We start from the raw sequence: 13655 nt of genomic DNA, 5'->3' as shown, positions 1-13655 counted from the left end.
CATTGCTTGTGTGTGCTGCAATCTTAACATAACCTATGTGCACGAACTTAAGGCACAAAGAATAGCCAAGTTCAAAGCGTGTACACATCACCTATCGATTTTGCATGCATCGTCTTTCGTACTAAACTTTTTCCACTAGAGCGTGCAACAACCTTATAAGTATGCTGGTAACTTAGTATAACTTATACGCATGAACTTAAAGCATAAAGAACAGCGATGTATGAAAATCTTGTGAACATAGCAGCAGCAGTAAGAATAGCAATGTTTTAAAAGCGTGTACGCATTGCCTATCGATTATACACGCATCAACTAGAGTACTAAACTTCTCCCGCTAGAGTGTACTGCTATCTTACTATAACACATGTGCACGAATTTAAAGCATGAAGAATAGTTAAGTTTCAAATCGTGTACACATCACCTATCGATTTTGCATGCATCAACTATCGTACTAAACACATCCCGCTAGAATGTACAACGTTCACATGTGTTTGTGCTGCTACTTTAGCATGACCTATGCGAACGAACTTAAAGCACAAAGAATAGCGATGTTTGAAAATCGTGCGAACATAGTAGCAGTAAGAATAGCAAGGTTTAAAAGCGTGTACATATCACCTTTTGATAATGCATACATCAACTATCGTACTAAACAAATTCTACGCGAGCGTGCGACCATCGCTTGTACGTGTGCTGCTATCTTAACATAACCTATGTGCACGAACTTAAAGCATAAAAAATAGTTATGAGTAAAAATTTTGTTAACATAGCAGAGTGTTTACTACGTAGATGTACACATTGAACTTTGAATGCTGAAGCAGCATACTACGTGACCGTGAGGTCACGACCACGTGCTCTTGTTTGGTAAACATAGCCACGTGCTTTTTTGACAGCTGTCTTCTTGACGAACCTTAACCTCACTTTGAAGGACAATAGAGCGTCGCTAACATCACTCCTACCATCTTTACGGCGGTAAACCTCAAGGCTGCTACCTTATGAATGTTATAGCGCGGAATTTAAAATCCAACAACGGAACATTGCGAACCTCACTCTAGCCATCATTACGGCGGTAAACGTCAAGGCTGCCACCTTATGCATGTTGTAGCGTGGAATTTATAATCCAACAACAGAACATTGCTAAACTCTCTGCTATCATCTTGAAAAGTTCAGTGTTCCAAACACTAGTGCGAAAAACGTAACTCATCGCACCTCGGGGATTTTATTAGGTAAGACGTAATCCCTAGGTTCCATTCCTTGTTCTGAACATGAAACCATTTACAAATAAAGATTAATTTTCTACACTTAACAAAGTACAAGCGTTCTTGCTGATAGCGATCGATGAGGTTGTTGCTCCTTTAGCCCTTTAGCCCTTTTGCCTAACAGCCCTTTAGCCCATTAGCCCTTTTGCCCATTAGCCCTTTAGCCAAGGAATGTGCAGTAAGGAGGCGGAAGAGTCCTTTCATCCTTTTTTGCCCTTCTGATAAGACGTAACCCCTGGGATCAGTGAAGTTGTAGTTTTGCAATATCGTTTACTGAGCGAGTTAGCTACGCGATATGTGCACAGTGTGTTTCCATAGTTTTTGATCTTACACTAAGCAAATCATAAAAATTGTACTTTTGCTCTGAACACATCAAACAATGTTCTGATCATATGTTGAAGTTAACAACATCGATTACAGTGTTCGATTCTAGTCTTGTTATGTTTCAATCTGATTTTCTTAGAACAAGGGTATCCCCTGACATGTTCTAAACACATGATGTATTGAGTACAGTGTTCGATTCTAGTCTTGATCACTTATTTTGTGTTCTGAACACATCAATCAATATTCTGATCACATGTTGTATCGAGTTCAGCGTTTGATTCTACTCGTCTAATGTTTCGCAAGTCTAAAGATGCACAATAATGTTATCGCTGCACACGCTTGCCTTCGCGATGCAGGTTTAAACTTGTTCGATATAAAACTATGCCTTGACATAAGAGGCGGAGGAGGGGAGGAGGTAGAGAAGGAGGAGGAGGAGAATGATAAGTCTTTAACAGCCTATGTATAGTCACCATTGTTTAAAGATGACAGCTGTCAAAAGAATTTTTCAAATTATCCACCACCGCATTTCAGCTAAAGACGGCAGCAGGGTGCTCTGTTGATTTTGGTCATAGAATTTCAAATTGCCCTACACCGCATGCATAACACCAACCGTTATCTTGCGCAGTAGCCTCTAAGCTAGCTTTCTTCATAAGACTAGCCGCCATCTTGTGCGAGCACCCCTAGGCTGTCTCATAAGGAGCTATGTATAGTCACCATTTTGTGTCCACCATCTAGCGTAAGCATCCCTACGACGTCTGAAGCCATCTTGTGTCTCATAAGAGCAGCCACCATCTTGTAGAATTAGATAGCTGCCAATGCCAAAGGGCTTAAATAGGAATCGAACCGTTGATCTCATCATTAGACTATGTTTCTCTTGTTCCTGATACTGCGAACCTAAGTATTAGGCGGAAAATGATGTCCGTTTTGCTCTACGATGCACCGTTTTCGAGATATTTAACATTTTGCATTTAAGCCCCAAATTTAGTGAATCCAATCAGCACGGTACGTTATACTCTCTACCATAGATAGACCTGATCATGTTATGAAGACTCGCTTCAATACAAGCTAAAACAGAGCAAATCCCAAAGGACCTAAGTAGGAACCGAACCGTTGATCTCATCATTATACTATGTTTTTCTTGTTCCTCATACTGCGAACCGCAGTGTTGGGAAGAAAAATTTTGTCCGTTTTGCTCTACGATGCACCGTTTTCGGGATATTCAAATTTTGCATTTAAGCCCTAAATTTAATGAATCGCACTATCACGACACGTTAGCCTCTAAGCTAAGAGCAGCAGCCATCTTGCGCAAGCACCCTTAAGGCGTCTCATAAGGAGTCGTGTACAGCCGCCATCTTGCGTCCGCCATCTTGCGCAAGCATCCTTAGGGCGTCTCTAGTCATCTTGTGCAAGGACCCTTAAGCCGCTTCATAAGAGCAACCGCCATCTAGCGCAAGCATCCCTAGGGAGTCTCATAAGGAGCCTTGTATAACCGCCATCTTGCGCAAGCATCCCAAGGGTGTCTTATAAGAAACTATGTATAGCGGCCATCTTGCATAAGCACCTTTAAGGAGTCATGTATAGCCACCATCTTGTGCAATTAGCGTAGAGAGATGGCTCCTGTAGAATTTTTCTTTTTAAATTATCCGCCACCATATTTCAACTAACGAGTGTAGCACTGACGTTTGCGATGTAAGATGGTGGATGACAGGTGACAAAAAGCGCGTGAGTTTGTTCACTAAACAAGAGTACGCAGAATTTTTCAATTTGTCGCCACCACATTTCAAAGGTATCTAGCTAAAAATGGCAGCAAGGTGCTCCCTTGATTAAAGATGGCGGATGACAGCTAGCAGAACTTTTCAAATTGCCCGCTACTACGGAGGGCAGCACGGTGCTCTGTGAATTAAAGATGGCCGAAGACAGCTGACGAAATTGCCCGCATGATAGCAGCACATTGCTCAATTGATTAAAGATGGCGCATGATAGCTTTCAAAAAAGCACGTGGCTTTGTTTCCAAACAAGAGCACATAGAATTTTTCAAATTGCCGCCACCACATTTCAAAGGTATCTAGCTAAAGAGTGCAGCACTGAGGTTTGTGATGCAAGATGGCGGATGACAGCTGTCAGAAAAAAGCACGTGAGTTTGTAAAGCACGTGGAATTTGCCACCGCAACAAAGAGGGCAGCACGGTGTTCTCTTGATTAAAGATGGCTGCTGTCACGTGGAATTGCCTGCCACCACAGGTATCTAGCTGAAGAGGGCAGCACGGTGCTCTCTGGATTAAAGATGGCTGTTGTCAAAAAGCATTTTTCAAATTATCCGCCACCACATTTCAGCTAAAGAGGGCAGCACTGTGCTCTATAGATTAAAGATGGTGGATGGCAGCTGTCAAATAAGCATGTGGCATTGTTTTCAAACAAGCACACGTGGAATTTTTCAAATTGCCGCCACCACATTTCAACTAGAGAGTGCAGCACTGTGCTCTCTTGATTAAACATGGCGGATGGCAGCTGTGAAATAAGCATGTGGCATTGTTTCCAAACAAGAGCACGTAGAATTTTTCAAATTGCCGCCACCACATTTCATCTAGAGAGTGCAGCACGGTGCTCTCTTGATTAAAGAAGGCGGATGGTAGCTGTCAAAAAAGCACGTGGCTTTGTTTCCAAACAATAGCATGTGAAATTTTTCAAATTGCCGCCACCACATAGAGTGTAGCCCTGTGCTCTCTTGACTAAAGATGGCAGCTGTCACGTGGAATTGTCTGTCACCAGAGTGCAGCACGGTGCTCTGTCGATTAAAGATGGCTGCTATCAAAAAGCATTTTTCAAATTATCCGCCACCACATTTCAAAGGTAAGTAGTGCTCTGTTGATAAAAGATGGCGGATGTCAGCTGTCAAAAAGCACGTGGATTTGTATACCGATTCAAATTTCGCGCTAGTTAGGTTAAGTTGGTACTACTGAGGTTTAGGCCCGTCAAGGTGGCAGTACTGAGGTAAGCGATGTTGTGTTGTCTGTCAAAAAGCACGTGGCTGTCCAAAAGCACGTGGCTTTCTTTACCTATTCAAATCTCGCGCTAGTTAGTTTAAGTTGGTACCACCAAGGTGTAGGCCCGTCAAGATGGCAGCAGTGAGGTTAGCGATGCGTTGTTGTCGATAGGCCCCTCGGGAGGCGGAGGAGGCCCCAGGGAGGGCCAGCCGTGAGGCGGAGGCGGAGGGGGCCTCTGGGAGCCCGGAGACGGAGGCGGCCGCTGAACTGTCCAATTATACTACTATGGGCCATCACGCCTGCTCGGATTTAGTTTCCCTGCTGAGAATTAGACGTAGGACATACATTGTGCTTGGCACCATTTAGACAGTTATAACATTTTAAGGAAGACTTTGACCAACTATACTTGGAGACGTGACCTAATTTCCCAAAATTTCAACCTTTCGCTACATCAGTCTTCTTATCAACAGTTAAATTGGAATTTGGACGGCATTAATAGTGCGACGAGTAGGAGAGACGAAGTTCACCTTCCAGGAGGAGGGGATGAAGAAGGAATTGCACCAAAGGAGACAGCTTTTGACGATGCATGATAAGTGACGTCGGGGAATGAACAATCACAGGGCACGGGAGGCGGACGTCACAATTTATTCTCATAAACGGTTGTCTCAAACTCGCGACCGAAACTAGTGATTTCTTTCAGGCTCTCAACCTGTGATTGTTTTATGTAAAGTTCTTAATCGGCGGTCAGATTGTGATAAAAGATCAAATACTTCCGATTCGGAGGCCTTGACACACAAACGGTCGAATAGCGTTAAAATTCCAGTGACATAGTCGTCAATGGATTCTCCTAGTGCTTGAGTTCTTCTGAAAATATCCTGTTTCAAGCAGTAGTCCAAATCGGACAAACCAAATCTCTGTTTTATTTGCGTAGCAAGATCTTGCCAGGATTGTATATTCGCTTTTGCTTAGCTGAACCATTTCATCGCCGGCCCTTCCAGCATTCCAGAGATGACCCTCTCGAACAGATCAGGAGATAAGGAGCTACATTCGGCAATATCTTCAACCCGTTCTATTAGCTATTACCTTCACACAAAAAATTCAGCTTCAATTTATGGACAATGTCAAAAATCGGCTTAAAATTAGGAATACGGTCACTAATTGGACTAGTAATTTGTGAATCGGAGTTCACGCGTTTTTCAACGAGGGCATTTTCACCACTGGCAATCGGATCCCTCGCTTCAAGATATCTAGCTCTCTCACTACCAGATAGGAACACGTGTTAATTTCATCTAATTCATGACCCATATCTTTTACATTGTTGGAGATATCTCCATTAAAATTTCACTCTCACTGCCCATATTCAAGCCATTATCTCTTTCCATAATTAGGACGGAATTTCAGGAGCAACAGACAAGGAAAGTATAACGGATCTTAGTAAATAAGTAAGCATATCTAAAATTAGGTGACAACATCACACGTGGAGATTGGGGTTAATCGGAAGTGATTTAACATGCCCAGAAATACATTTTCATCTCCAGCTCTAGCTCTTCCCAATTTTATTCGAAGGAGATTACCCAGTCTAACCGCGTGACTGCTACCATTTGAGCCACACCCCGCAAGTACAAAACCTGCTCAACGTGCCTAATACAACGTCATTAGCTAAAAATTGAGGCCGGGATCGAGACTGGGAAAGGCCAGAATTTATAAGCCTTGAGCTGGAAATGAACCTCTCGGCAGAAGAATACCAAGAGACTAGTATTCAAAACAAAATACCAAGAAATTCAACAAATAACAGCAAAACATTTATTGAAATAATAAAATGAATAAATGGAGAAAATAAATGAATTCGAAAGTAGGGAGAGATAATCAAAGTGAAAATTATATTTACGTAATTCCCCTTTTACAGAGATGTATGAACAGTGCAACTGCGACGGTATACCACCATTCAGAATCGAATTATATTACAATCACTTGAACCGCTTATTAGCGCGCGATTGCATTCAGATTATCCCCACACACACAGTTCATTAAAAGGTGGTCTGATTTTCCAACAGTTATTAATTTCACCTACTCAACCTATCTCCACTCCCTTATATCACACCTCTCTTCTTTTATATCTCTTATTTTTACAACAATCCGTCATCCCCCAAAAAGTATACTCCTACGCATCAAAGAGCTGACTAAAGGAAATAACTATTCGTAGAACCTCCACAGTAGATTTAAAAGGAGCACGAACACGACCAACAAAGAATAATGTTAAGGTCTCAGTTCGCTTCGAACAGTGGTAGTGTGCGGTTCTACTTTCCTACTTAGTTCGTGTGCGACAGGTGCAGTATTCTATAGTGCAAGCATTACAGTATATGTATGGCTCGCTTCGACAGTGGGGGTGGCGGTACTAACCGTTCACCGGACATGGACATTTCTAGTGATATTGATCATGAAGAAACAGTGCGGTCAACCACTAATAGTGCCATCACACCTGCCCTCGGTGGTGAAAACTCTTCATCCAATAAACAGTCTGATAAGACTGATACAATTAATCCGATTTACTACTATTCAGGTCAACGCGGGCCGTACGTAATCTATGTTGAGTCAGCTGATGAGAAAAACACTGGAAATATTCATCCCGTGGCGCTTGGTCGGCTCTTCTACGATAGTAAAATTGTCGGTATAAAATCTATCAAACCGAAAGGTGCAAAGCGTATTCAGATTCTATTTGACTCAGCTAACAATGCCAACAATTTTCTCAAACACCCCATTTTGAGCTATCATAAACTTAAAGCTTTCATTACGGAATCCAACTTGTATCGCATTGGATTAATTCGGGGAGTTGATAAGAAATTAACTGAGGAGGACATTATCAAGTACATTGAATCCCCCCTCCCTATAGTCAGAGCTCAACGTCTCAACCGACGTGTGACAGTTGATCGAGAAGCTAACTTTGTTCCTACGGGAACGATAAAATTAACCTTCAAATGCCAAGCTTTACCTGAATTTGTTACTATTTTTCACGTAATACTAGAGGTTCAGGCATTCATTTTCCGCACTATTATCTGCGGGAAGTGTCAACAATATGGGCATACAGCCAAAAACTGCAGAACAAAATACTCAAGATCCGGTAATTGCTCTAGGAATCATGAAACTCAAACATGTTCTGATGTATTACGTAAATGCCTACATTGTGGGCTAAATCAGTGTCGCATCCGAACGATGTGAAGTTCATCAGCAACAAATCGCAATGAAGCGCATGATGTGTGTGGACAATATTTCCTTCCAGGAAGCACAAGAAAAACTCCATCCGACAGGATTTTCCCCCTTTAGTGTTCCACATCTATTCCCGCAGCTTAGTACAAGCAATTCGACGCCTTCGCGTGAGACTCCTCGTAAACGGAAATTCACTGAAGTAATTCAAAGACAAATTCGACCAGACCCCCTGCCGGGCTTTGATAGAGCAGGCTATCACGCGATCTTACGCAATCCTACTTTGGATCATGCTCCACGGGCATCTATTTCACAGTCTCAAACGTCAAAGGTGCAAGTGGAACAGTCAAATAGCACGGCTCCCCCTTCAGAAGGTCCTCAGACTTCATCTGATCGACCTATACTCCCGCGATTAACAAAGAACGTTCAAGCAACATACTGCAAGACTTCAAGCGATTAGCAGACGTTCTGGGTGAACAGCCTCAATGGGCTCATTTATTAAATACACTCTTTAACAAGGTTAGTCAGTTTTTAGTAGAGGAGGATGCACATAATGCAATGGAACTGTAGAAGTATTATTCCAAAAAAGCATGAATTAATACTTCTCGTCCAAGAATATCATCCCCATATTATTATATTACAAGAGTCATGGTTAAAACCTCACTCCACCTTTTCTATCCAGGTTATAATGTTGAACGACTCGATGATTGTGGCTATGGTGGGGTACTCACTTTACCACATACTAACGTCTTGCTACCTTACACGATTGTTCCTTGGCTGTGAGAGTACAACTCTACTGCCCGCCCTCCATACAAGGCAATGCCTTTCAATGGCATCACTATTTTTCACAGTTTTCAGCCCAAGACAGTGTACTAATAGCAGATGATCTCAATGGACATCACACTGACTGGGGATGTGTCGATATCACAACAAAAGGACGTCATATTCTTAATACAGTCTTAAATAACCATTTGTTTATTTTAAATGATGGCTCTCCTACGCGGCTATCTCCACCCGGACACCCTAACAGTGCAGTAGATCTATCAATTTGTTCGGAAAGTATCGTCTATAAATCAATGTAGTGTACGCACAAAGACACTCATCTAAGTAATCACTTTCCTATAATTATTGACATTATAACACAGCTCCATTCGCAGAACATAGTTTTAAACATCCAGCGTAGAACACGGAATGTGCACGATTTTGATTTTGGCCTCTTTCATGATTATATTTTGAATCGCATTAAATTTGCCTCACAAACAGCTTCTGCCTATACCTCCTTATATCAACTTATTCAAAACTACCTAGACATATATCAACCTTTTCATTATCGCAAATATAACAATACTACTAGACGAATTAATATTCACTGGTGGAATAAGCAATGCGCTGCTATGGTGAAACGAAGACGCAGCCTGCTCAGAATTTTAAATCAAAATTTCACACCTGCTAATTATTTGCAATATAAAAAGTACACTGCCCATCTGAGAAAAGTATTCAAGGAAAGACGAAGAGAATCTTGGAAATGTTTTATTAACTCCCTCCATAGAAACACCTGTTTGAAGGATATTTGGGCTGCTACAAAAAATTAGCTCATACGGGATGCAATAAAATCGACCAACCACACTTCGAAAGCATCTCCCAATTTTACGACACATTAACTCCGGATTTCGTTGTTCAAGAATTTCAGCAGTATACTACAATGCCTCTTTCAGATAAATTTCTCACAATCTCCCAACCTATATTTCAGCAGTATACTACAATGCCTCTCTCAGATAAATTTCTCACACTCTCCCAACCTATATCTTATCCAGAATTTATTAACATACTCCAAAAGAAACCTACTTCTGCTCCTGGACCGGACTATATTACCTAATGCTCTCCCATCTTCCTTATCATGCACATGCAATAATCGTAGCGTTTTACAATAAAATACTAAACTCAGATGCTCCTCCTTCTGCATGGAATACATTTACGCTCGTAAACCTACCGAAACCCAAACTCTCGACTACCAATCTCATCGAATATAGAGGAATCGTTTTAGGATCATGTTTAAGGAAGGTCTTCCTCAGTATTCTTTTGGAAAGGCTTTTATGGTGTCTAGCTTATCACAATTTGTCACCGTTCTATCAATATGCCTTTATAAAAGGGAGAAGCACAGCGGATCCCATTAATATATTATTAACGGATTTGCAACTAGCAAAACAACGCAAACATGGAACAATTGCTGCTTTCCTCGATATCAAAGCTGCCTATGACAACGTGCCCATACACATGTTACTGTCGAAACTTCATAACTTACACCTCCCTGCTAATTTTATTAAAATACTCCAATATCTTTTATATTTTCGGCGAATGGAAATCACATGCCAAACCTCTACGTCTAATGTACGATACGCGTCTAATGGGTTGCCTCAGGGCGACATTTGCTCTATATTTAAAGGATTTAGAAGGTGTCGTGCTTCGCGATGCAAGAATATTACTTTATGCGGATGATATAGCCATTTATTCTTCTCATGAAAGTCTGGAAGTCTGCAGAACTCGTATCACTCGAGCATTAACTGCTGCTAAAGCATGGTTAAACGAGCATGGTTTGGAACTTTCCTCTACTAAAAATGTGGCCATGATTTTCACGCATAAACGCAAGTATAACACAGACTCTTTCAGAATTGCAAATTTTACAATTCCGATCGTCCGGGTGCACAAGTATCTTGGTATATTTTTAGATAATAAACTGTCCTGGAAACCCCATTTTGAATACCTTTCAACAAAGACTCAAAAATTTACTAATATTTCGAAATTAACAATTCCACGAAACTGGGGTGCTGATCCTGTAACGGCTTTATTACTTTATCGGCATACAATACGCTCGCACTTAGATTATGGATCCTTTTATTTTGATATCGCATCCTCCACTCTTATTCACAAGCTCAACGTAATTCAACATCGAGCACTCCGACTATGTATAGGCGCTTTACCCTCTACCGTTACTTGTTGAAACATGTGACATGCCTCTCCACTATCGCCGTTTGTATTTAGCTTCTAAATTTTTATTGCCCCGAATGGCGCTAGCTAGACATCCTATTCTACCCAAACTACAATTAATGGAGAAATATCGTCAACGTTCTCAACAGCAATCACGAACTCCAGCTTTGTTAGACGCATTCAACTTGACGCGCCAATATCATAATGCTTCGCTTCCATACAATACAATGCCATACAATATTATGCACTACAAACCAAATATTGTAGTGTCTCAGCACATTTTCTTTAATAACAGCACAATGCAACTTTCTGAAAAACCTCAACTAACACTTAAAATGGCAATAAACGATCTAAATCCTACTCTCACAATATATACAGACGGATCCAAACAACATGTAGGCACGGGAGCCGCATATTACATTCCGCAGTTACACGTCCGCGAGCAATACACACTTCCAAACTGTGCCTCAATTTTTACTGCTGAGGCTTTCGCTATACGACAAGCTTTGATATACATAAAAAAATAATCATATCTCCAAAGCGATCATTTTTACCGACTCCTTAAGTGTACTTCAAAGTTTAATGCCACACAAGTCCTATAGAAATTGGTATTTCTGCAATATTCGACGCCTTTTATTTGAACTCGATGAAAATGGTGCTGATATAACTCTAACATGGATAAAAGGTCATTCGAACAACGCAGGTAATGATCAGGTTGATAAAATGGCACAACAAGCTGCATACGGAACCGGAATCAATGCTTCCTTACCCCTTCCCTACACAGATTTCACGCCGATTATTAAACTTGCTGTTCAAAAAAAAATGGCAGCACAATTGGACACAATCGGCGAAACTCAAAGGAAAATATTACTATCAGCTGCAACCAAGTATTGTTAGTCGCCCATGGTTTTCAATAACAAAATATTCACGCAGACATATTACAACACTTATCAGATTACGCTTTAATCACGCTCTGACTCCGACTTATAAATTCAAATTAAAGTTAGTGGATTCACCCATGTGCCCATGTAATAATAGTATGGCCGACATTAATCACATATTCTTTCAATGTTCCCATTTCGCCCTACATAGAAAACGTTTCTTCCACACTTTAAGCTCGCAAAACGTACAAGTACCCACAACAGTTGCTCGCCTCGTTCAACAGCCTGTACCTTCACTTGTTCTTGCTATTCAAGAATTTTTGGATAATTGTAACATTAAACTCTAACTTCTTTTGACTAGTGAGTCTTATGAGCTTCTTAACTCGCATCCTCCTCTACATAACTGTAACTCAATCTCTTTGCTGTAACCTATGAAGACGTCACGTTCTCGACCTGTAACCCTAGTGTTTATTGAGTGTTTCTACAAGTGTTGATCAACTCTATCAGTCATACGTAAAACTCAGTATATATTTCTATTGAAGATTTGTGATAAAATAAGTGTTGCGACAGGGTAATGGCTTTTTAGCAGCGCCCAAGAAAATCCCAAGAGGAAGAAGATGATGTTAAGGGCCAAAAGCATGCGCACAGCATACATACATACATACATTGTATTTACTTCTAAATTTACATTTACTACTTCTGTTCTAAATCTGGTAACTTACCCATCCACAAGATGTATTGTAATTCCTTACTATTAGTGGTTGGCTCATAAAAATTATTGTGTCGGAAAACATCACGACACGTTGAAACTTGTGCGTCAAAACTATCCACGGAATCCCTCTTGGAACATTTCCCGGTGCTGTTTCGTTTTGACTGTTCGAGTGACGCCATGCGTCTTGCACCTACGCGATTAATGCGTGTGTTAGTGTGTTTAACCTGCAAAATTATTTTGGTCTCGTAGAACAATATTCTGTGCTCCCACATATTTCTGCTGTAGACATTTCTGCGCGATTTTCCATCCATGCAACTACATCTAATGAGCAAGAATATGTGTGATAGTTATAATTGTTTACTGCACTTTGTACTGGTATGATAAGGTTGCTGTCAACTTGTGTGATGTGTGGTGGAGCGCTGGCCACGTGGCATCACTTAACGTGTTTATCTACTGGTATATGGTGAAGCTCTGCTATTCTTCAACCAAGTAAGACTATTCCATGTTTACTGTACTTAAAATGTTGGACTGTCATCTTCTGTAATCAACGTGTGAAGATTTGATTTGGACACTGAAATTGTACCATGTAATCTTGTATACAACGTCTCAACTTTTCGCCTCCCCGTGTTTTGGCTTTCGGAGGGGAGAATCTGTGACATGAATTAAAGCTAACCTCATTTATTTGACATAGGTATTTGTGTGTGGGGAATTCATCTACCATTGTTTGAATTGCCGTTAATTTATGTGACTGAACTATGCCTATTTCAATGTGTAATCTGCTATTGATACGTCAGTAGCTTCGATGTTTCTCATTCGCTCAGTAAGCTAGTTGATTTGCGCGCGCAGGTGCACTATTCCCTTGAACAAAGCGATGTGCTTCTTGCTCGCTGCAAACGAGTCATTTGGTAGCCAAGCGCCATCATGGACACTATTACTAACCGTGTTCTATGGAAGATGCGATTGAGAGTTGGTGGAATGGAACGCGATACCCCTGGCTGATAGCCATGTAAACTAAGGCATTTGCCTCAGTTGCAGCATATTTAGTGTTTTAATATTTTTTATTTACTGTTCTTTAGTATATAAGTGACTGGAATATCTGAGTGAGCGTGCTTCATTGCAAAATGACCTAACAACGTAAGCTATCGGATTATATTAAACTGGACACCCAAGGATGTAAGTACAAGTATCCTTTTAATTGTTTCGAAACTGTTCTTGTTATTTGGAGAAGGATAGTCTGAGTAACACGCTATCATTGACATTCATATTGTGGGAAATTTCGGCAACGCTGTCAGAATTGTATCAAGCCAACCTCGCAA

The sequence above is a fragment of the Anabrus simplex genome, chromosome 10, assembly GCF_040414725.1.
Source record: "Anabrus simplex isolate iqAnaSimp1 chromosome 10, ASM4041472v1, whole genome shotgun sequence".
Classification (NCBI taxonomy): Eukaryota; Metazoa; Arthropoda; class Insecta; order Orthoptera; family Tettigoniidae; genus Anabrus; species Anabrus simplex.
Note: the sequence above shows the minus strand (reverse complement) of the source record.